The sequence below is a fragment of the Carettochelys insculpta genome, chromosome 7 (assembly GCF_033958435.1).
Source record: "Carettochelys insculpta isolate YL-2023 chromosome 7, ASM3395843v1, whole genome shotgun sequence".
Lineage (NCBI taxonomy): Eukaryota > Metazoa > Chordata > Testudines > Carettochelyidae > Carettochelys > Carettochelys insculpta.
The window spans coordinates 38621312-38646256 of NC_134143.1; the positions used below are offsets into that span (position 1 = coordinate 38621312).

The 24945-nt window shown below is 42.6% G+C and overlaps 1 protein-coding gene across 11 annotated transcripts in view; it reads right to left on the reverse strand.

The window, feature by feature from the left end:
* Positions 1 to 24945, reverse strand: part of SGMS1 (sphingomyelin synthase 1) — a 189548-nt gene that overhangs the window by 78660 nt on the left and 85943 nt on the right. For 5 of the 11 annotated variants that reach the window (XM_075000329.1, XM_075000339.1, XM_075000327.1 and 2 more), the window contains 2 exons: positions 15915 to 16034; positions 14305 to 14378 (listed from right to left, as the gene is read on the reverse strand). The exons of 2 other annotated variants lie outside the window; for them this stretch is intronic. The gene's annotated coding sequence lies outside the window, so the exon portion shown is untranslated. Of the gene's footprint in view, positions 1 to 1353; positions 1397 to 14304; positions 14379 to 15914; positions 16035 to 24945 lie in introns of those variants that run through there. 4 more of the 11 variants (XM_075000332.1, XM_075000331.1, XM_075000333.1 and 1 more) reach the window with 2 other exon arrangements.

Here is a 24945-nt window from a genome sequence, read left to right on the forward strand (position 1 = left end):
CCCCAGTGCCTGGGCAGCATGATCGGGGCCAGGGAACAGGGAGGGTTGCATAGGGAGCAGGAATTCTGTTGCGGGGAGAGGAAGAGTTGGATAGGGAGCAGGGAGGCTGGACAGGGAGTGGGGATTGCCAGGGTGAGGCAGGGAGAAGAGAGGATTGGTTGGAGGCCTTCCCTACCCTTCATTACTCAGCCCTCCATTCAATTTCTGTACCCAATATCATCCTGATGCCAAACAGTTTGTCCATCTCTGGTCCATGGAGACCTGCCTAGTCATGTGAGTCTGGCCGTCCTTACTTCCAACTGATAAAATCACATTAGAAGAAGCTAAAATACATTACAAATGCAAATTTTGCTATTATTTTTCCAATAAGCAATTACTACAGTAATGTTATGCACAAGTGATTAGACAGGAGGAGGTCCACTTATGAACCTGTGAGAAGGGAGGGAAGTTGTCCATCAGATTCTTAATGTTATATTAGGACCACAAAAATGTGAAAGATCTTCTGCTCCAGACTATCTCATATAAAGTAAACTACCAATTAAGAGGAAAAAAACCCCACAAACCAATAACCAAAACTCAGTTATTTTCACCACCATCTTCAGCCTGAACTGAAATCACATCTTCACTAAGGAAACTGTGCAACAAACCAAAACATAACATTGAAAGTGCACATACAAACTCTCCCCCCTTTTGGGGATCTTTTCTCTTCCAACACAGGTATGAAAGTCATTTAACTTCCCAGTTGTCCCTTACTGTACCAATAAAGAGTAATAAAGTGTACCTAGTGAAGTTCTAACCCTGTGCCTTTTTTTCAAATCATGTAATCTTGACATTTTAAGATGCAATCATATTTTGTTCTCTACCCTTACTCCACTGCACAGTCTCATGACTTCTACTATGCTTCAGACACGTCTTATGATTAAAACGCAAACATTTAGAAAGTAAAATCTATTAATTTGCTGACATTTTGCCATGTACTTCACATGACAGAATTTTTTCTGTTTGGTTTTGTTGTTAATAGGCAGGGAGTTACTCTTTTTTTCTTATTTTAAGCGTAAACTCATTTAGTTTGTTCATTTGGCAACAAGCAGTGTCTATAAGATCAGACTTCAGAATTCCAGTTCAGCACTTCAGTTTTATATAATACGCTCTCTCCAAATGACAAAGTTCATGTTACACTTCCACTCTGCTGAACAGTCACAGTTCATATTGTTTGCAAACTATTTCTTCTGTACTTCACTTTTAAACTTAAAAGAAATCACAGGAAAACCTCCCTGAAAGCAACTACAAACAGCGTACAATAGCTAAATTCTACATGGATAGAAAAAGGATTGAAATAAAGCACATTCTCACCAAACACATGCCTGGCTCAAAGATCGCTTCTTCTCCAGCTGTGTTTTCCTGGCGAACTGTGTACAAATGACGTCAGCAGCATTTAAGAAGAGAGGAGGAGAAAAAAGCACACTAGGAAATCCAGTCCAGCTGGAGAAAGCCTGTGACATGTGGGTGGGTGAAACTATTTCCCGTTATAGAAGCTTAAAGTATATAACTTCTCAGCTGATAGAGCTGATCCAATTTGCAGAGCTTAGGGGAGTTGAGATGGATGTGTTTAAAGAAAGCACCTTTCCTGGTATGCAGGGTGTGGTACTGCTTAGCTGGTTTAAATCTGATAAACCTTAAAAAGAATGAGTAAACCCACAGGGCTTTTAAAATCAGGTATTTTCATTGTCTTCTAAAGGAAAAAAAATTATTTCTGGGATTTTTTTCAAATGAGTTAACACAACCTGGAATTTTAAATTGTTTCTGACGTTTACCACTGTTTCCTCTGGCACTTTACATTTCGCTTTGAATTTGTTCCAACTCTTACAAGCACTTATATGTATTTTTACTAATTAGTTTACTAACTCTTGTACAGAAGTCTCAATTCCAATAATTGTACTCACATCTCTAAATTAACTTGTTCAAATCTAAAATTCAGCATGGATTTGTGCATGGAAAATAGACTAATAAGAAAACAGAGCACAATGCATAGGCATCTGAGTCTAAAGCTGGTGCCCTGACTTAGCAAGGAAAAACATGCTATCTTAATTCCTTGGCTTCCTTCCAAACTACATTCTAGTACATGCCACATATGTCAAACTGTCTGAAACTTGCTTCTGGTTCTTCTGGAGAGAGACAACATTGTTATTCTATGAAGCAGTATTTCCTAACCTTCCTACCCTTCCCACCTGACCCCGGAAAAGAGTGGGGTTTTTTTTGGGCGGGGGGGAGGCATGGAGGGGGAGAAGAGGTGGCTGGACTGGAGTGAGAGAAAAGATGAAGACAGATGAATAAATGGGCTGCTGCATGTGGTGGCTCCTTGTCAACAAGGAAACCCAGAACTGTACAAGTAAGCGGATAAAAAGGAAACAACAGCAACTGCATAAGGTGATAGTGCAAGGGAACATGGCAGGATATCCATCTGTCAGTTGAAGGTGGAGTAAAATCAATCAAAAAGTTTTTAAGCATTTTCCAGGAGGAAAGGAAAGCTAGAACACTGCTAGATGGCTTTCTTCATCAGAACCTTTCAAAAGACAGTAGACCCTCGAGTTATGCGAGGGTTCAGTTCCCATGCACTCCTGTGTAACCCAAATTTTGTGTAAGTTGAGGGGCAGCTTTGTTCCCTGGCGGAACGCACCTTCTGCAGTGGGGAAGCAGCAGGAGCAGCAGCAGGTAAGTCCTGGCCTGGGGGGGGCCAGCTGGAGAGGGTTAAGCCTGGCGGTGGATTCTAGACGTGAGAGGGGGGAAGGGGAGGCTAAGCCTGGGGTGGGTTAGGGCTGCGGGGGGAGGGAGGTAGAGTTGAACCAGAGCCAGGTGTGGTTGAACCGGGGCCGGGGAGTTGGGGAGAGGATGGAACCAGAGCTGTGCATGGGGGGGTTGAACCACGGGCGAGGGCAGGGGGGACTGAACCGGAGCCACATGCAGAGGGTTTGAACTGGGATCAGGGGGATTAAACTGGGGCAAGAGAATGGAACCGGGGCAAGAGAATGGAACCGGGGCCGCTCCTGGGGGGTTTGAACCAGGCCAAGAGGCAGAGAGGTTGAGCTGGAGCTGCGCGCAGAAGTTTAAGCCATGGCTTGGGGGGGTGGCGTTGAGCCAGAGCCGCTGGCAGGGGGTCTGAACTGGGGCTGGGGGGGAGGGAGCCAGGGGGAGGGGAGTGGGTGATGAGCCACTGGGGGGTTTGAACCAGGGCGGAGGTTGAGCCAGGGCGGTGCGCAGGTGGTGAGTGAGGCTGGGTGCAGGTGGGGGTGGAATTTTGAGTTGCACTTAACTCGCATTAATGTGAGTTAAGCACAACTCAAAATCACATATTTTGAGGATTTACTGTACAGGTTGAACCTCTCAGGAGTTGATGGTAGTAGAGAGGGCTGGGCTGGGATGTGCAGGGGGGGCTGCGACCACGGGGGTAATGGGAGAAGGGCGGGCCAGGCTGGGACGGGCAGTGCGGGAGGGCGGTGTTGGAAGAGGGTCAGGCGCGGGCAGTACTGCTGGTGGGGCAGGGGAGGTGACCTCAGCAACAGGGGAGCCGGCTGCGGCAGAGAGGATCGAGCTGGCCTGATCCTCCCTGCCATTTGCCATGTGTTATTTTTTCTTGCTCACATGATCCTCCGCGAGCCCTGAGCAGGGGCAGCAGCACCAACAGACCATGGGCACCAGACAGGCAGTAGATGTAAATGATGTATGTGCCAAAAAATGAAATAATAAATTAACTTGCCTCCAGCTCGATAGCTGGAATGTGTGGACCATGTGTCCGGGACTCAAATCTGCCCATGACCTTACGAACAAAGACTCAATATGCAACGCAGCAGTCATAGATCAAAAGCAAGACAAACGGAACGTCAACATGGCGGCTCTCTAGGAAAACAGGCTGGCAGATGCTGAGTCAGTGAAAGAAACCAACTACACTTTCTTCTGGAAAGGCTTGAGTTCAGAGGAACGCTGCCTCTATGTAGTTGGATTTGCTGTTTGGAACAGTCCGCTGAAATTTATCAATACGTCCACAGCTGAATCGGAACATATTATATTCCTGAAGGTCTGCACCAAGTCAGAATATGTAAACATCATTAGTGCTTATGTACCCACATTGGCGTCATGCGCAGAAGTCAAGGACCTCTTCTATTATAAATCTTCAGAAAGTTAGCAATTTCTTTCCAACTGGCGAACAACTGTACATCCTTAGTGACTTCAATGCTAGAGTTGGACGCAACCACAAGTCCTGGCCCATCTGGCTCAGTCAAAATGAACGAAAATGGTCAAAGGCTTCTCGATTTCAGCTCTCAGAATCAGCTCTGCGTCACTAATGCCTTTTTTTTTTTTTAAACTTGAAAGAGTAACAAGGTTTCATGACACTGCCCCAGATCCTGTCACTGGCATCAACTTGACCTTGTACCAGCATGTAGGAAATATCTCAACGCCATCAAAATTACACACACATATCACAGCACAGATTGTGACACTGATTACTCCTTGATCATCAGCAGAGTGAAAATCATTCCAAAGAAACTCTACATGACAAAGGAAAGCATTAAGCCAAAAATCAATACCCTCAATGCCAGACATGCACTGAAATGCTCTGTCTTCACAGACAATTTCAGTTGCAAAATGGAACACAAACCTGACCAAAAAACCATTGATGAAACATGGTCCATGCTGAGAGATGCAATATACAAATGTGCCAGCTCTCCCTTTGGAACATGTAAATTCTCTAACAAAGACTGGATTGATGAAAATGCTGACATTTTTAGGCCTCTTCTTGAGGAAAAACACAAGGTACATTTGAACAACATAAATAACCCATCTCAAAGCACAAGAGATCAACTTCGATATGCAAGATTTGTTCTTCAGAGAGAATCCAGGTGGTGTGCCAACAAGTACTGGGCTGACCTATGCTCTAATATTCAAAAGGCATCTGATTTGGGTGACCTGAAAACCATGTATGATGGATTCAAGAAAGCACTCAGACCAAACATAACCAAAGTTGCCCCACTGAAGCATTTAAATGGACAGGTGATCACAGACAAAAGGCTGCAGATGCCCAGACGGGTGGAACACGACAAGTCTTTATTCCCATGAATGTACAATACAACCTGAACTTGACAACCTCATCCCAACTCTTCTAGAAATGTCTGAACTAGATGCAGAGCCTAGGGAGGAACAACTTTCTCAGGCTCTTGATGCTCTCTCCAATGGAAAAGCACCAGGAAATGGCAGAATTCCAGCTGAAGTCATGAAGGCAAACAAGGCTGTGCTCTTCCCCTTCGTCTATGATTTACTCCTAAAATGTTGGAGAGCAGGTGATGTCCCACATGACATGAAGGGTGCAAACATCATCACTCTCTATAAAAACAAAGATGACAAGGGTGACTGCAACAACTACAGTGGCATCTCTTTACTGAGCATCACAGGCAAAACATTTGTCTGTGTCATTCTCAAACACCTGCAAAAACTCGCAGATTGAATCCATCCAGAAACACAATGTGCCTTCAGGGCTGGCAGGTCAACAATGGACATTATTTTCTCACTTTGACAACTACAGGAAAAATGCAGAGAACAAGGAAAGCTGTTATTCCTAGCATTTGTGGACTTAACAAAGGCGTCCGACACAGTCAGTAGATCAGGACTATACAGAGCATTAACCAAGATTGTCTGCCCACCAACCCTACTCAAGTTCATAACATCCTTTCATGAAAACATGAAAGCAACAGTGTAATATGATGGATCTACATCAGAACTGTTTGCAATGGACAGCGGAGTCAAACAAGGGTGTGTTCTTGCCACTACCCTCTTAGGCATATTCTTCTCAGTTCTATTAAGTTGTGCATTTCAAAACTCACGCAGCAATGTATTTCTCCACACAAAATTAGATGGCTCTCTCTATAACCTGGCAAGACTGAAGGCCAAAACTAAGGTAAAGAAAGTCTTCATCATAGACTATGCAGCTGTTGTCGCTTATAATGAAGACACGCTACAGTCACTGACGGATCCTCGATCCAGAGCCTCCAAATCGTTTTTTCCTAACATAAGCATGAAGAAAACTGTTGTATTCACTCAAGGTATATCTCAGCAACCCAAAGTCATTCTGGATAATAGCCCATTAGATGAGGTTCAACAATTCTGTTGTTACCTCATCTACTGTTACCTTGGATCTACTATCACCACAAACCTATCCATGGATGAAGAACTGAACATCAGCATCAGGAATGCAGCTACGATTTTTGGCAAACTTAAGAAACGAGCATAGAACAATCCTAAAATGACAGTGAAAACAAAGATGCTAATCTACCAGGCATGTGTATTGAGTATCCTGCTATATGGTTCTGAGGCATGGACCACGTACTCAAACCAGGATTAAAAACTGAACAGCTTCTATCTTTGTTGCCCCTGCAGAATGATGATTGTCAACTGGCAAGATGAAGTTCCAAATGCAGATGTCCTGTCAAGATCTGGCATATCCAGCCTCATAACGATCCTCAACAGCAAAAGACTATCATGGCTTGGTCATGTGAGAAGAATGGGTGATGAACATCTTCCCAGAGAAATCCTCTTCAGTGAACTGTCATGTGGGTTGAGAACAAGAGCAAGACCAAAGCTAAGATTCAAGGATACAAGCAAAAACTCCATGAAAAAATTCAGCATCAATCTAAAATCCTGTGAATCTACATCATCAGCTTGAAATAGCTTACGACGACTGCTACAACAGGGCACATCCTCCTTCGACAGTATATGTGCAAGCCATGCAAAAGAATTTTGTCTTAGAAGGAAAAACTTTCAGACTCAAGAATTCAGAAATAGATTGACGTGGTTATTGCAATTGACTGTGCAAATCCAATATGGGATGGATGAGCCACAAGAGAAGCTGCGGACTCAAACAATACCCATAGCTCCTCACCACCGCTGCTAATCACCATCTCTCGAGAGGAAAAGGGACCATATACACAGAGCAATGGATTCAGGTGTCTGTGGGCATTAAGCTTGTCAGTCTTGCCTAGTTTGTTCTCATTCCTGATGATCCTGAAGTGATCGGTGTGGGGATTACACGGTTGCACAAGGGGGAAGCGGGAGCATGGGGATGCATGTGTCCCCATGCTCAATTGCACGTGTCTGCAGGCTATGGGGATAAAGCAGCCCTTTAGTCTGCATACATACATAGCCCCATGAATTTTCACATAGTATGAGGACACAGAATCTAGGGCTACACGGATTGCCAAGATACAGGATTTGTTGTGTCTGAACGAGACAAAACAGATGGCTATGTAGCCTCCTTACAAAAATCTCTAGTGAAGGAGCCTGCACAACCTCCCTAAATCGGCTTGGCTGTGATTTGAACCCACCACCTATTGTCCTGCCCTCTGTGTGGTGAGAGAGAACAACTTTCTTCCATTTTCATAGTAGCCTTTTAAGAATTTGAAGACTGCTATCATGTCTCCCTGAGTCTTCTCTTTTCCAAACTACATACACCCAGTTGCTTCAACAGTTGCTCATACGGCTTGCATTCTGTCCCTTTGACCATGTTTACCACTTGCCTCTGGAGCTTTCCAGTTTTTCTACATCCCTTCCATACACTATTGACCAAAACAGGACACACTGTTCCAGCTGAGCACTAACTTGTTGTGACCTAAAACTGTATGGCTGTGTCTACGCTACAAAAATAACTTCAAAGTAAGCAACTTCGAAGTAGAGCATCTACACATACCCTACTTTGAAGTAGGGCACTACTGCATTCCTGGGAATGGAGTAAGGACTTCTAAGCTGGGCTTCAAAGTAAGAGAAAATGTATGTAGACTCTCTGCTGACTACTTCGATGTAGTGCCTAACTTCAAAGTTGGTTCTTAGTGTAGATGCACTCAGGGTTTTTTTTTTTTGTTTGTTTTTTGCTACAGCATAGTATTGAGGGCTCAAATTGACATTCTCATGCGCCATAAAACTCAGATCCTTCTCAGCAGTGCTGGGGAGAACACACATGGATTTAAACAAATTGGTTTGTCAACAATCATTGAAAATTTCAAATAGTTCAAAGATAAATGGCAGTTAAAATTAAAAAGCACCCGAATGCATATGGGAAGCTAGAGAAATATAACTGTCAAAAGTAATCTTGGGTTGTGCACATTAAAATGGATGATATAAGCTGGACCATCTGCAAAAACTTGGAAGAGAAAGCTTGGATGAAAATCAGTGGTGGGGTGCAGGGGTCTTTTACCGGAGTTGATCTTACATAAGCTGGAATTTCACTTTTTCTGATAATTTCATTTTTCAAAACATTTTCACTGTCACTTTTTTCAATTTTTATTAATTTAACTTTTTAGAATTTTGCTGGATACCAGCAAATGTTTATTTTATGCATTTTTCTATATTTATCAAATTAAATGTTCCCAGATTTGGGGGGAACAAATGGTGTTAAGGTATGACAGTAGACACATGCAAAAAGTAAAAGCATTAGAACTATTAAATCACAAACTGTCAACATCATAAGTCAAAATATACTGAATAAGTAACCTTAAATCGACTCTAAAAAGTTCCCAAGCAGCATTTTTCTTGGTTGGCCAATCTGTGAACTTCAATTATCAACAATGGAAATATTTTTCATCAGTTTGTGTATGTGTATGAGTACAGGGAAATAAACTCCCTAATTTGAATAACAGTACATTTGCATCCAGTGGTTCTAGAGTTTATAACTCACTCCCACCATAACCTGAGAGCATAAAGCAAGACTCTCCCATGAATAAAGCATGGATTGGATTTGGCCGGCATTATTGGGTAGATAAAGGGCAATATGATTTTGGATTTGAGGTAATCTTTTTAACAATGGCTTTCAATATGTTTGACTGCTGAGTGAAGTTTAAGTATTATAAATACCTAGAGGGATGCTAACAGATATATATTTAGCTTTGAACAAGTGAAGATAGTCAACTTGGTTATGACGTCCCAAGGTATTTGTAAACGCTACTCCATACCAATAACTTGCTGATAAATAGAAATGTGTGGGCAAAAGATTATCATCTCGTGTGTGGTTTCTTCCATTTCAGAAGCAAGAGTTGCAGGCGCTGCTGCCAGGGACACAGGTCACCAATAACAAGTATGAGTTGATAATCTGGCCAGCTGGATGGGATGTGGTATTTCCAGGGCTGCTCTAAGGCACACCTGTAATATGCAGCTGCACAAGGCACCTGACAACTTTTGGATTACCCCTGCAGAAAGGCCCTGACTACCTCCACTGCCTGGCTCCCCTTTCGCTCCTTCCCCACCATCCTGCCACCCTTGGCTGCTCTCTCCTGCCAGCAACAGAGTTTCTCCCTATCCCCTCTTGCCATCATGCACTCTTCTTGGCCAGAAGCCAGGCATTAGTGAGTGCTCCGTCCTGCCAGACTGGAGTCAGAGAGGAGCCCTCAGCTTCTGTGGCTCCACCAGCCCCAGGGAAACACTGAGCCTGGTCAGAAGCCATGCAGAAGGGGCAGAGGTTGCGGTGAAGAAAGGGAGGCCGGAAGGAAGAGAGAAAATCCAGCAGACGCTCTCTAGGGGAGCCTCACTTGCATGGGGCACCATAAATTGTAACGACAGCCCGGTGTATGGCAGGTATCTCAAGGCTACATGAAAGCATAATGTGAAGGCAAATCACCATCTCATGACTCCCATGTGTTGTGTTCGCTGTTCCTTGTGCTGTGACTCTGTGGTGCTTTGCCCTATGACAGTATGCATGCACGTGTGGGTTTTGTTAGAACACAGGGAGAACACCTCACAAGTACTGCCTTCCCTCATACTGTCGTCACAGTGCTTCATCCCTTCCTTTTGATTACATGCTCACATGCCACAATGATGAATGCAATACAGAAGCACAAAGCGGGGAGACTGACTCTGAAAACTGGATAATCTTCCCTGTGCCAGTAAGAATTTTATATTAGACATTAGAGGCTTCAGCTTCAATCGTTCACACCATAACCAAATTAATATTGCAGCAGTTCAAATAGAGGGAAAGAAAAAAAGCACAAATAACTATCTTTTCTACTTTGCTAACAGACCCAAACATCTCATAACAGTTTGCTACATAGTATCACTTTGAAATCTGATCATTCACCTTACTGGGACAGTATTGAAGGGTTCAAGCAAATGAAACTGAAATCCTCAAATGTCCAACTACAGAAACTAGAGAGCAGGCTTAGTAGCTCATCTCTTTCTTCAACCCGCCAGTGAGGAAGCTACATAACAGCAGATGAAAACCAGCAATGAATGCAAATAATACACGTCAGGAATGACCTGAACTGCTCGTTTGCAGTGCTAAATTAACTGTAAACACCGAGGAGATACCTAGGTGTCTTTGTAAAGGTCAACCAAAACACCTACTCAACAGGCAGCAGCAGTCAAAACACTAACCACAGGTTGAACCCTCCTGGTCCAGCCCCCTTGAGACCTGAGCACTCCCAGGCCAGGAATTTTGCCAGTGAGATCAATGATCCCCTGCCGGCCTCCAGCTCTGCTTCCAGGCTCCCATTAAGGGGGCCAACCCTGCCACTTCCTGGCTACCGCTGTGGCTCCCCAGCCTCCTACACTGGCCACAGCCCCACCACAGGATGTCAGCTTCCCTACCATAGCCCACCATTTCCCAGACCCAACTTCCTGGCTACAGGTTGCCACTCCCCAGCCCTGAGCCAATGCTCCCCAGCCCTAGCCCTGAACCATTTCTCCTTCGTCCCAGTCGTGGCTCCCCAGACTCATCTGGTCCCCACTCCAGAACACCAGGGCATCCTGGTCCAGCAACACACATGGTCCAACATGCCAGACCTGAGAGTCATGGATTTTAGAGCTTCAACCTATAGCAAAATTTTAGGATGTGCAAGCAGTGGGACAGAAAATAACACTGGAAACACGTTAGCTTCAGTACACACTGACCTGGAGTATTGCATTCTGTTCTGACAATGCTATAAATCAATGTAGGAATGGAAAGGATTGAGTGAAAGAGACTTGTGAAAGATAGTGGCAAAGAAAGGCTTTCATATGAAGAGAGACTGAAATGGAACTGCTTTAGTTTAGAGAAGAGGGGGACAAGAGAAGCCATGATTGAGGAAAGTAATGGTAGACAAATGGTAATACCATCTCTGACGAGAACAAGATGACACTCAATGAAACTGAAAGACAAATTTAAAATTGATGAATAAATGTTTTTACTATATTTACATACAAGTTCTATAAAAGGTGGTGCATCACAAGATGCAGACTGTAAGAGGGCGGTACTAATGTCCTCATTAGCTCCTGTGTGTACAGTGTGTAGCACAAGGGTGGGGGCCTGATATTTGACATGGGCATTTAGTTACTGCCACCAAACAAAGAAATAGTAAGGTTAAGACCCAGAAACATTCAAAAACAGAGCAGCAATTTTATATGGATAACAAGGACAGTCTCAGTTACTTTCAGATAAGGCAGCTACTGCCAGGTATTAGAAGGAAACTTATCTTATGGAAGTTATCCACTCTGAGGCAAGGTACTAGATGGACCATTGGTCTGATCTAGCATTGCAACACTTATGCCCCCATGTTCACTTCTTATATTTTAAACTGCTTCTTTCAATGCACCAAGCTGACTACTTTTAAAAATTATAAGAGATACAGAGTAGGGTCTCTTGAACAGAGAGAAGTCATTGGATCATAAGTCTGCAAGTGTGTACATCTATTTATTTAAATTACAAGTATTAACAGCTATGTTACTTTGAGCACTGCTTTCAAAGCATCTTCAGAGAAATCTTAGCTAGTATTTAAAATGAGAACCATGTTGGGCACACTATGGGTTACTTTAAAAAAATGAGATATGGAAAAATCAATTTAAACAACATTTTCTCTACAAGGAATCAAGTCTCATTCTACGAATATAAACCAATCAACTACAATAAACCACTAAACTAAGAAATAAGGTAGTTTCTCATTATTAAAACCTTACTTTGTAAGCTGCACTTTGCCTTGTGAAACAGGGTTTTATTCCAAACTGCAATAGATGCCATCTAGTGTTTTTCCCAACAAAAATCACAATTTTTCATTCAGAACTTCTCTCTAATTATGATAAGGACACACAAGAATTCAAGCTATTTAAGAAATCCTATTAGATAAGTGACTTCTCAGTAGGTTTAGGCAGGCAATAAATAGCTTGCAGGATTGCACCTATTCATGTCAGCTACAGGTTGGAACTCCTAAATACAGCATTCTCTGGTACTGCAACACCTCTCATTGAACCATCCTCTGGCAGGCCTTGGGGGTGGGGGAAGGGGGTCATGCAGCAGAGCCCGTGTCCCCCAGCAATCCCCGGGCTGGGGCTGGCATCCACTGGGACCCCGCAGGGCCGGAGCCACCCCCTGCAGAGCCAGAGCCAGCTTTCCCCACTACAGCCCTGCAGGATCAGGGCTGGGGCCATAGCTCCACACTGGGCTGGAGCGCATCCCTGGCACAGGATGGAGCCAACTTCTCCTGGAAGCTCCAGGGCAGAAAGTAGGGTGTTGAGGGTTTGGGGACTGAGGCAGGGAACCTTCTTTGGTCCATCAAATTCTCTTGGCCAGGACTGGTCAAATCCTAACCATGCTGGATCAATGAGGTGGAGGACTGTACATGAGTGTGTTATGCATCCATCTCATATCTATGGATGGCATAAAAAAAACTTATGCATGGCCTCATGCTTGCTTGCTTCACCAAAACTTCAGTATCTTTCCTTCCATGTTAGTATTCCTTTGATTTTTAATTGAAACTATTTTTAAATTTTAAGTTTACAGAAAGTCAGAAAGGAAAAAAAAAAAAAAATACCAAGCTCTATAAATGTTTATACGACATGCATATAAAATACATCAAAGGGAAAAAGAAAAAAAAAAAACTCTTCTTTTTGGCTACTGACTTCAAAGGAGGCAATGTTAGGCCAGTACCTAGCATGCTAAGAATCCACATATTCTCCTACATTTCAACAGACATGGTCGACAGGACAGAAACTCTACACTGCTAAAACACTGCAAGTCATGCTCCACAGACTTTTCTATTAAGAGTTAAATATATCACTTGACTAATTTTTCTGGAGATTTTTCTTAAACTGACAAACCATTAATGATTTAGCAGGTTTCATATATCAGTTTTTGGATCACCATCAAGTGAAATAATTATTTTACATGTTTTCCAACAAAGGTATTTTATGATTTTTAAAATCATAATATTTTAAGATTTAAAAGGGAATGATGAAAGCCTTTTAAAATTATCCTTTTTTTTTTTTCTGGACAAAGTATTACCAAGGAGCCTATGAAATGTATAACAAACATAGAGACTGTAATTGTAACAAATCCAGTATCCTCAATTTACTGGGTCACTGAGCTCACAAGCTGAAGTATTTCAGTAGGCTATTACTGCTGAAACTATTATAAGAAATGGAGAATTGGGGACAGGGATAAATTTTGTATGTCACTCTAGTCTAGACAACATTCCCTTGCCACATGCCCTCAATGTTGCATGTAGACATGCTAGTTGGGTTACCAAATACTTTATTGAAGCCCCACAATTTGTTTTATAAACCAAAATATATTTAAATAAAACAGCACTAGAAAGGGATCTCAAGCTTCAGAGCACTCTTTTCAGACAGTAGCTATATGAAATTCCAACCCACCTACACCATTCACTGATAACAGCCAAAACATTGCAAAATCTTTTCAAACAAGAAACTAATTCTATGAACAATAATGAAAGTTCAATATATTAGCATAGTTACCATGCATGCATCACTCTCAGTTTTAGCTCCTAGGGATACTGGGCAACTTGATGACACTGGACAACAGCAACTCTTTTAAAGGAATTTTTTAAAATAAAATAACTTTGACCTACACAGTGAGCAGATAAATCCTAATTAGAGAATTACAAGCTAACAGATAAATAGAAAATAAATTTAAATAACCACCACTTTTAATCTTTATGTCTATTTATTGCCCTGTTCCTTAATCATTACCCTTGATGCAGTCTAAATAATTTTTCCAACTATAGGTTTGTTTCAATGAGCTACAACATATTCAGCGTTCCCTGTTAGCTGAGTAGTTGGGCAGCCACCCAGCACAGATTCATATGCCTCCCAGCTGATTAGCAGAGCACTCACAACCACTCACTGTGCACAGCATGTGTTCGTACTGATGGTGTACATTTGCACATGCCTTGGTGCACATAACACTCATTCCACCCAGGGATGGAAAAAAAAAAATTACAAAGAAAACTGGACATATCCAAGCTCATCTGAGTCATCTAAAGAAAGAGAAAGGTTACCGCTCACCTGTAACCTTCTTTGCTATACATATGCCATCCTTTCCCCATCCTCCTGTTAGTGATCTGCTATTATATCTCCACCTACCAGAAAGCAGAGAGACAGTTGAGTTCCCACAAACATTTTTGTCATGAATGTAGTATCAATTTCTCCTATAACTTCCTTATTTATATTCACCAAAAACATATCTCAATGGCCGTGTCTACACTAGCCCCAAACTTCGAAATGGCCATGCAAATGGCCATTTCAAAGTTTACTAATGAAGCGCTGAAATGCATATTCAGCGCTTCATTAGCATGCGGGCGGCCGCGGCGCTTCGAAATTGACGCAGCTCGTCCCAAGGGGGCTCCTTTTCGAAAGGACCTCGCCTACTTCGAAGTCCCCTTATTCCTGCTCATGGGAATAAGGGGACTTCGAAGTAGGCGAGGTCCTTTCGAAAAGGAGCCCTGTCGGGACAAGCCGCGCGGCGGCGAGCCGCATCAATTACAAAGCGCCGCGGCCGCCCGCATGCTAATGAAGCGCTGAATATGCATTTCAGCGCTTCATTAGTAAACTTCGAAATGGCCATTTGCGTGGCCATTTCGAAGTTTGGGGCTAGTGTAGATGTAGCCAATGTGTCACAAACCTGTGTAGCTTATACAAGGGCTTTTCTTGATGTCATCCACTTATTGCACCAGAAAAATTATCCAACATATATTTATTAAGTTAGGGAGCAATTAAAGCAAAACTGTCACAACCAAAACAGTATCAGAAAATCTGATGTTATAGAAGAGCCACATAAATGAAACTAGAAAATTCTCACTTTAAAATATTCTGCGGATTTTGCAAAAGTTCAAGTGTTCTCATTGCCATTGTTCACAAGCCATACAAATACATTCTTTGATCCACCAAGAAATGGGGACTGCTAAGAACGTAACAGGATCTTAAAACTTTGACCAGAAGTTCTTGTACAGGAGGAATATGGCTGGCATCCAAAGAATGGAACAGATCCTGTTCTGAGGAGAAATGGTAAAAACACAAAATCCCACACACATTTTTCTGTAGTTCTGTAAACTTTCACGTAGTGGGTAAAAAGAAACTGGTGACTGACCAGTAACATCCTGCTTTGCAGAGGTGCTGAGACTTTTCAGCTCCCTTTGGCTTAAAGGAAACCGCAGGATCTCAGAACACCTGAAGAGGAGGCTACTAACAACTATAATTCTTCCCAGATCTATAAAAGCAGTAGAAAGAATCCTTCAAATACCTCTATCCCACTATGACATGAAAAAACTTGTCCTGTAACTTGTCTTTATCATCAATAACCTTTACAGACACCAGAAAGACATACAAGTCCCAAAATAGAATCAACGTGTTTTTTACCAAAGCAAAGACTTGACTCTAATATTTTGAGTCTGTGGTCCCCAGCTGCTATAATTCATGTTATTGGGGGTTGGGAGGAAGAGTAATGACTAAATTCAACAGCTCCACCACAGAATCATTTGTATCAGTGTTTCTCAAATGCAGGCTTTTCTTGTGCCACACTATCATGGGTGGTCATGGTAAGGCAAAGGAGGCTAAACAGACATCTCCCCTGAAGACAGGAAAGCTGGAGGAGCAGATATCCAGAGTGAGTTTCCCACCTTTTCGGTCATGGTGGGATTAGTTAAAGCCCTGATGTAGTAGCCGCAGCCTCAGGCTCCAACCATTCAGCTCCAGACCTTGGCCACTTCTCCTGAGCACGGGGCTTTGGACTCCATTCCCTGGCAAGGAAACAGGTAAGCTTAAGGCCAGAACCCATCACTTCAGAATCTCCCCTGGCCCATTACCTCCTCCCAGTGCCCCACTGCCTCCATAACTACTTCCCCACCCAAATTTGATTTCTGGGTTTAATTTGTCCCCCATCTTCCCAGGACTCACTAAATTGTCTGTGAAAAGTGATATCTGTATGTTTGTTAATATTCCTTTTCACAAGAGACTAATTAGCTCATAGGTTCCCAAACTGGAGGCCGTACCCCTGGGGGGAGGTAGAAATTCCAGGGAGAGGCACAAGACAACCCAGCCACCCCCTTGTCAATCCCCCCACCCCAAGGAAGAGCCCACACTGGTGTTACCTCCTGCAAAAATGGAGGTAGCGCCGGCTTCCTGCAGTGTGTGGGGGAAATCCCACAGCTGCACGCCAAAGCCAGTGTCTCAGGAACTGTGTGCACTGCTTCCCCTCCCCTGCTGCCTTCTGGTGACTTCCTTACGCCCGCTGCCTTCCTGTAGGGGGCGGGGCAGGGGGAGCCTGGATCTGCACCAACTGCTCCTTACTCCCCACGGCAAAAAACTTAACCTGGAAATTAAGTTAACTTTTAGGAACCTGGCCTAGGTGCAGTTAGGTGATTTACAGCAGTGGCTTCATGCATCTTTGGCATCATGCATCAATGACATCATGCACTTTGCATCATGCATCAATGACAACCAGAAGACTGCTTGCAAGTGTGTTCAGTGATGTGGGCCCAATGACTGCAGCAGACCCCAAGAGGGCCCCAAAGACCACAGACCAGATAAGGATCAAAGGCTCCAGGCCACGTTTATTGTAAAGCAAGGTACAACAACAGTTGTCAGGACAGTCTACCGAACCAGTGGTGCATATGTACCTGACACAATGGAAGACTCAGTCAGTGGAAAAATTCTACTGCCCCGTAGGTCATACTAAGACAGCCCTCGACCAAGACACCACTTTATATACAGGTACAAACAAATCACACTTCACTGCTGATGTATCAGGTTGCCACCCTCTGAGGTTACTACTCATCACCCTGTACCCCATGGTTTGATTAGATCACCCCTTATCCATCATGCTGTCATTTTAGACCCTTTCCTGAACCTGGGTCTGTATCTGTAAGGAGCTGGTACCAAGATCTTTATTAATGAGATCGTGGTACTTTGTGATCTCAACTTATAACCTGTACTAACTACTGTTACCCACCTGAGCCAGTTACCAATTGGTGTTTTGTATTCTCAGCCCTGTTTGCACCAATTTCTGTTATCAGGGCCTGCCCTTGCTCACAGCTTAGCTTTGCTTTTATGTTAGCCAGGCTTTGTCCATTTTAGCTAGATCTCAAGTCTCAGACCAGACCTGCGCTGCATGGGATTAGGTCTTCTTCCTACTACACTAGGTAGAGGCCTTTTTCCAGCCTCTAAAGGCTGAGTTTAGTCTGGGGACTTGAGAATGTCCAGAGAAGAGATGAGAAATCCACACCACATAGCAGGTCCAAAATTTTGGATGTCAAAATTACAGATGCAATTATGTCACAAAGCTCAAATCAGGATTCTAGCTTTCTCAGCGCTCTGGATTATTCAGGTTCCTATATACTGATATGGGTATCTCCCATCAACATGTTGCTGTATCCAAATGAGTGATTTAAGGAAGACAGTGAAGAAATAGGGATGCAGAGATCCAGCTTTGGATTGCAACCAATTCTTAGTCAATAATGTATCCCCTCTCCTCTAAAACCAGCTCACCTAACTGGAAAGAGAAATGGAGGAACATAGGAAAGAATCTAGATTTAAAAAAAATACAACATCCAGAGAAAGCCCCTTTTTTTTTTTGGTATCTTGGCAGACCAAAGACACAACAAGACAAAGATGCATGTTACACTGAAACTTATTTTGTTCTAAAAAATTTTGCAGACCATAGCAATCCCAATATTCTCCCCGTTTCCCATATATAAGCAGTACCTTCCATAAATTCTGGTATAAATTCTCTATAAGGAAATCCTATTCAACAAGTAATTGCAAGGCAGCAGTATTGCCAAAGAACAAAGGAACTGCCTGGAATTTAATTTGGAAAAGCCATTTGTTTCGCTAAAAATTTAAAAGTGTTGCACTGACAAAAAAATCCCAGAATTCTAATTTACAGATTTGATTTTTCTTTCCTACTGAATGATATCTGAATGACAAAGTGAAAATTTTGAAACTGCATCTCTACCATACAGCACTAATAGTGCTATTTTAGTCAATTATGACAAAAGACTAGCACAAACACCTGTCTTTTTGAAGCAGCTGTAGTCTAAAACAGACAACAGTGTACAGGTAATCTGGAACACAAAAAACCAGCTGGCTTAAAACTCCAACAGAATATAGACTATCTGAAATTGCCACCAGAAATGTCATGCAAAGTTCAAATCATTTACACAATAAGGATGTTCCCAGAATACTATGGAACATTTCTCATGCTTTGGCAACTAAAGTTCCAACAAGGAATACTGTGTCATATTCCACAGGAGTCACTATCTTAAAGTGCAAAGGACACGAGAGTTTCTATTCTCCTTCCTATACTCTGAGTAAGTAGATGTAATTCAAAACAACTAAATCAATTTCTTTCAGGAAACTTTTTTTCATTTTTCCCCCAATATGAAAGCTGACTTAAAAGTTCTTTTTATATATATATATATATATATAGACAGAGAGAGAGAGAGAGAGAGAGAGATTTGATAATTCTGTCTAGCAACCATCCAAATCCTTCTGGAAACTCAGATAAATCACAACACCAGGGTTTTTTTTTTCCTTTCTCCAAATAGATGAAGAAATATTTGACAGTATGAGTTGTGAGATAATACACAAACTTTGAGTTCAGTTTTCATTTTGGTTTCCTCTTCATCAACATCTAAACACCATGTCTCAAGCAAGAGCAAAACAAGAAGCAAACCTTTTGTCTTTCCGTTTTTAAACAGCTCCACTCATTTCTCATCCTTACTTTCCACCGCTATGTAGTGAGGCTGTCTTTGTAGTTTGTTTTATTCCTCTCTGAGATGTTCCAAACAATAACAACTTTTAAATGGTTTCTAGTCAGTACTCTACTATACACTTTCAGGCCTGTAGAGTTTTCTTAAAGAGTCAAGCTATAACCTGAGCAATATTTTGCAATAAGTAGGATTTAATTCTTAATTCAGTCATCACTTTTACACTTAAATTAGTAAACCAGACTCTCTCTGTAGACTATTTGTTTTCTTAAAACAAAATATTGAACTTAATCTAAAGTTTTTTGAAGTGCTTATTATAAGAGTATCCAGAAAGCTAACAACAGTGATTTCAAAGGACTTCTTTCTTCTTTGGGAGATGGTTTTCTAAAATGATATTGCATCTTTGGGAAAACAGTGCAGTTCTTCAATGTTTCTTTAAGAAATAAGTATTTTTCTTTCCTAGGAAAAAGTTTAAAAGTCAAAAGATTTAAAAGGAGTGGCCTGTTAACCAAGCACCCATGCATTAACTTACTTTCATGTTACACTTGCTGGTGCAGTCAAGCCTGGAGATGGGTAGACCTGAAGACTGTAATATCTCACTGCTTTGGTTGCAGAAATCTCTTTGGGACTTTCATATAGAGAGAATCTGATCAGATGTAGTAACATCCCTCAATTTTATCAGCAGATGATAGACTTCACTTGCATAGCAGGCACCTAGTTCCCAGCTCACTCCAGTTAAAACTGGAAGGCCTGATTCACAGAGCCACTTTCAGCTCCCTAATTCAGTGCACGGCCCTCTATTCAAGTGAGAGTAGCTGAGGGGTTCTCTCTCCTGTGCACTGGGTAGCAACAGCCCCCCAACAAGGGACCAAGCATGAGATCAGAATAAAAGAGTGCAGTGTGCACGACTAACTGCTCTCTAGGGCTACGTCTACACGTGCACCCAACTTCGAAATAGCTTATTTCGATGTTGCGACATCGAAATAGGCTATTTCGATGAATAACGTCTACACGTCCTCCAGGGCTGGCAACGTCGATGTTCAACTTCGACGTTGCTCAGCCCAACATCGAAATAGGCACAGCGAGGGAACGTCTACACGCCAAAGTAGCACACATCGAAATAAGGGAGCCAGGCACAGCTGCAGACAGGGTCACGGGGCGGACTCAACAGCAAGTCGCTCCCTTAAAGGGCCCCTCCCAGACACACTTTCATTAAACAGTGCAAGATACACAGAGCCAACAACTAGTTGCAGACCCTGTATATGCAGCACGGACCCCCAGCTGCAGCAGCAGCAGCCAGAAGCCCTGGGCTAAGGGCTGCTGCCCACGGTGACCACAGAGCCCCGCAAGGGCTGGAGAGAGAGTATCTCTCAACCCCCCAGCTGATGGCCGCCATGGAGGACCCCGCTATTTCGATGTTGCGGGACGCGGATCGTCTACACGTCCCTACTTCGATGTTGAACGTCGAAGTAGGGCGCTATTCTCATCCCCTCATGGGGTTAGCGACTTCGACGTCTCGCCGCCTAACGTCGATTTCAACTTCGAAATAGCGCCCAACACGTGTAGACGTGACGGGCGCTATTTCGAAGTTACTGCCGCTACTTCGAAGTAGCGTGCACGTGTAGACGCAGCTTAGAGTTGCCAGGTGGATGGCATAAGACCTGTCTGTCTGGCCTCTGTATGAGTAGAGAGCCTCCCACCCCCCAAAAAATTCATTTAGGAGGGAAAGGCTAGTTTCCATTCCCTTTGTGACACGTGGGAAACCATTTGCCTCAAAATCTCTATGGCTAAGTCTACACTAGAGAGTTTTGTAGACAAAACTGGGGTTTTATTGACAAAATTCATGAAGCATCTACACAGAAAATGCATCTGTTGACAAAAAAACCTATATAGACACTCCAGGGGACCTTTTGTCGAAAGAGCAGATCAAAAGATCAATTCACTTTTGCGTGTAGATGCAACCTGTTGACAGAAGTTTTGTCAGAACCTCTCTTCCAACAGTAACTTCTGTAGACATATGCTTCTAATGTAGACATAGTGTAAAATGTCTGTCTGCTCAATACATACACACAGTTTTTGCTGTGTTAAGTTCTTCAGCTATTGCTAGTTAGGCATGACTTTTTCCTCTTTGGTATCCTCCGTGACTAAGATTTTCCCTTGCGGTAGCTAAACTCTGACAAGTCTGACTATAAACACTGCAATTTGTATTATGAAACTTTCCTGGATAACATAAAACAGAGTTACAGCTTCACTTGCATTCAGTCTGAAAAATTTTCAGAAACGTACAAGGTATTCTGTAGTTCAAATCAAACAGATAATTCAGCAATATTATGGTATGTTTCAGGTGTATTTTAACCAAAAATGAAGTTTATGACACCAAACCTCTCCATTTCAGTTCAGTATCACACGTGTGGAAGGCTCATTTGCACATAGTAGGAACTTTGTAGGGTGTCCTATGGCACACAAAGCTCACGGTCTAGATGGGAGGATGGCATTCCCAGCATAGGAAAGAAAGGAACACATGAACTTAGTACCTTCACTTCTCCTTGAAGAGAAAGGCAGAGAAGTCACAGTCCACAAGTTACAGAGGTTACAACATATGGTATCCTATTCTATTACAGTTATATGAATCCCCACACAAACAGGATTTCCCTTGTATAGAAAGAACGCATTATTCCTGAAACTTCCTTACCAAATCCCACAGGAAACATACACTGGGATAACTAATCAGTATTTTTGATGTTCTTGTAATATGTTTGTTTGAGCCACAAAAATGTTTTTATTGTCTTCCTTAGGATCTCTATCCTTTAATTTGCTTTTGTATATTTATCTTTATAAATCTGGTGAATTAAAGTTGTTTCCAAGTTTTGCCTTCTTTCAAAGTTTTGGTGAACTGAGCATTTTAACATATATTAGCATTTTAAGATGTAAACATTCTGCAACTATCACTCACACTTTGCAAGCATCTTATTAGGCAATCCTCTGATTAACAATCGGACTGTGTCTATAGTCAGATACTGCTTAATATGTGGCACCTTATAGACTAACAGATATTTTGGAACATATGCTTTCGTGGGCAAAGACCCTCTACATCAGATGCATGAGTGGGGGCATGAGCCCACTCACGCATCTGATGAAGCGGGTCTTTGCCCAGGAAAGCTTATGCTCCAAAATATCTTTTAGTCTATAAGGTGCCACAGGACTATTTGTTGTTTTTGAAGATACAGACTAACATGGCTACCTCTCTGATACTTAATATGCATGAATTTAAACAGTGGATAGTGCCACTGAAGTTAAATGTTTGCAAGATTGGGACAATGAAGTTTTATTCTTGTGACCATTTGTAATTTTTTTTTTATATTTAGAAAGGATTTTTATATTTATTGTACAGGAAAATTCTCTTACATCCTGTCTACAACAGGCATACTATAAAAATCATGTTTTTCTTCCCCATTATATTTCAAGAACATATACACTTTTTCTCAGGAATAGACGAGGTGTGACAAAGACCAACTGAGAGTCTATATACAAAGACAAGAGATAAAAAAAATATAGGTTACATAAGTGATGCATGGGGCAGTGCACAGGGGGCACACGCACCCCAGCACACGCATACAGCATCACCCCTCCTACCCATGGTGACCATCCATTCTGTTCTCAGCTTCCTGGAGAGCATCCCAACACTTTTTTATTTTTTTAAGGGCAAATTGTCCAGCATGTTGATTTGCTGTTTAAAGGGCTTCCTGGAAGGGCTGAAGAACAGGTGGGGCGGGCTCTTGAAACAGCATGAAGCTGCTATTTAAAGAGCTGCCTGTGAAGGCTGGGCAAGGTGGTAGGGCAGGCTCTTCAACCAGCAGGGACCTGCTGTTTAGAGCCATCCATTCCTGCCTCCACTCTGTCAGCGATGCTAGCATCAGTTGTCTCTTGTCTTATGTTTAGGTTGTCATTTCTTTGATTATGTGTTTGCAAACTGCTTATTCTCCTGCTTCCCCAGACACCAGTGGAACTACCCTTCCTCCCTCAGAGGGCATGCTGTTCTGTACTCTTCCAAGCAGATACTACAGAAAAGAGAGGGTGGGGTAGTGCTGTTTTCCTCCTTCCTTTTAGGTTAGTAATATAATTTACTTGACTAGATAAGCATACTAAGATCTGGAGTCCTTATGTTGTTTCCAGTAACATACACAATTCTTTTTAGATGAATTGTGTCCCAAAAACTTCAGCATATGGCAAGCATACTGTTCCCTGACTTCTGCAATGTATAGAAGTGCTAAAAAGGATATTTTCCACGCTGCTTCATTGTATCTATTCTTGCTCCACTTAGAAGCACCAGCCTCATCTTATTTCATATCTTGTCCTCTGACCCCTCCATCAGTTCCAGGCTGCTTCTCATGAGCACGTTGGCCTCCTCCAGAGTGATGCAGCCTGAGAGCAGTGCAAACATCCTAGCTCGTGTTATTGCTAAGGCATGCTGTTCAGGGGCGGGGGGAGGCGGTGCACTTCACGCATCAGAAATGGCAGGCAGTATATGGGAGGGGCATGGGTGAACCAGGGGTGGGAGGAAGAGGAATACAGGAGGAGCAGGGGCAGGGCAGTGGCATGCGCGTGGTGCCCCCATAGAATCCCCATATCAGCTGCCTCTGAGAGGAGGCATAATGGCAGAGGTCTACTGCAGACCAACACATCATGACAGCAGAGGCAGATAATACATTTCTAGAACAAGACCTGGTTAATTACTGTGGAGTCTGACTATCCCGGCACCTGTAGGAAAAGTAATACAGCAAAGCAAAAAATTTGCAATAAGTTTATGGAATATATTGGGGAGAACTCTTTGCTCCCCAAAACAGAGGAAGTAACCCTGAGGAGAGCCATTTCAGAATTGATTCTAATCAACAAAGAGGAATTGGTAGCAAATCTGAAGATAGAAGACAATTTGGTTGAAAGTTATAATGAAATGACAGATTCTCAATTCTAAGAAAAGGAAGGAGAGGGAGCAGCAGAATAAGGACAATGAACTTCAAAAAAGCAGATTTAGAACACTCCCAGAAATAGTAGGTAAGCTACCATGGGAAGAAAATCTAAGGGAAAAGGAGTTCAGGAGCGCAAGCAGTTTCTCAAGGAGACAATATTAAGGGCACTACAACTAACTATTCCATGCGAACGAATGACAGGAAGAATAACAAGAGGCCAATACATGGTTCCATCAGGAGCTCTTTAATGCCCTGAAAAATCGAAAAAAGAATCCTACAAAAACTGGAAATATGGACAAATTGCTAATAGAGTATAAAAGTACAGCAGAAGCCACAGGAACAAAATCAGAAAGACTATGGCACAAAATTAGTTACACTACCAAGGGACATAAGAGACACTAACGTAAGCTTCTTTAAATATAGTAGGCACAAAAGAAATATGAAGGAAAAAGGTAGGCTCTCTTCCTAGCAGGGAAAGAGAACTTAAGGACTGATGACACCGAGAAAGCAGAGATGTTTAACACTCACTTTGCTTCACTGATATGGTTGATGATGTCCAGTACTCAACATTAGTAATGTTAACAAAGAAAAAGAAATACAAGCCAAAATATTCAAAGATCCAGGAATTAAAAAGATAGGGCCCTACCAATTTCATCCAGTGAAAAAGTGTTACAGATTGTGATATAAGCCCTTCCCTGTGAAATCTGATGTCTCCTTGCACCTGGGAGTTCCCTAGAAAGCGGGCTCCTAGCCTTAGTTTGGCATGAGAGGGACAGGATTTGTCCCTCACCTGCACAGCTGTTCTTTGGGATGGGGAGAAAGAGGAAGAGATCAAATCCATCTCCTGGTGCTTCCCTCTCCTACAGGACACTCTCTGAAACTGGGCAGCAGACTGAGGTTCCTGAAGCCGACGGAAACTGTGTATTTGGGTCCTATATCTTCCCTATGCTACTAGGAGTTCCCCATTAAAGACAGCT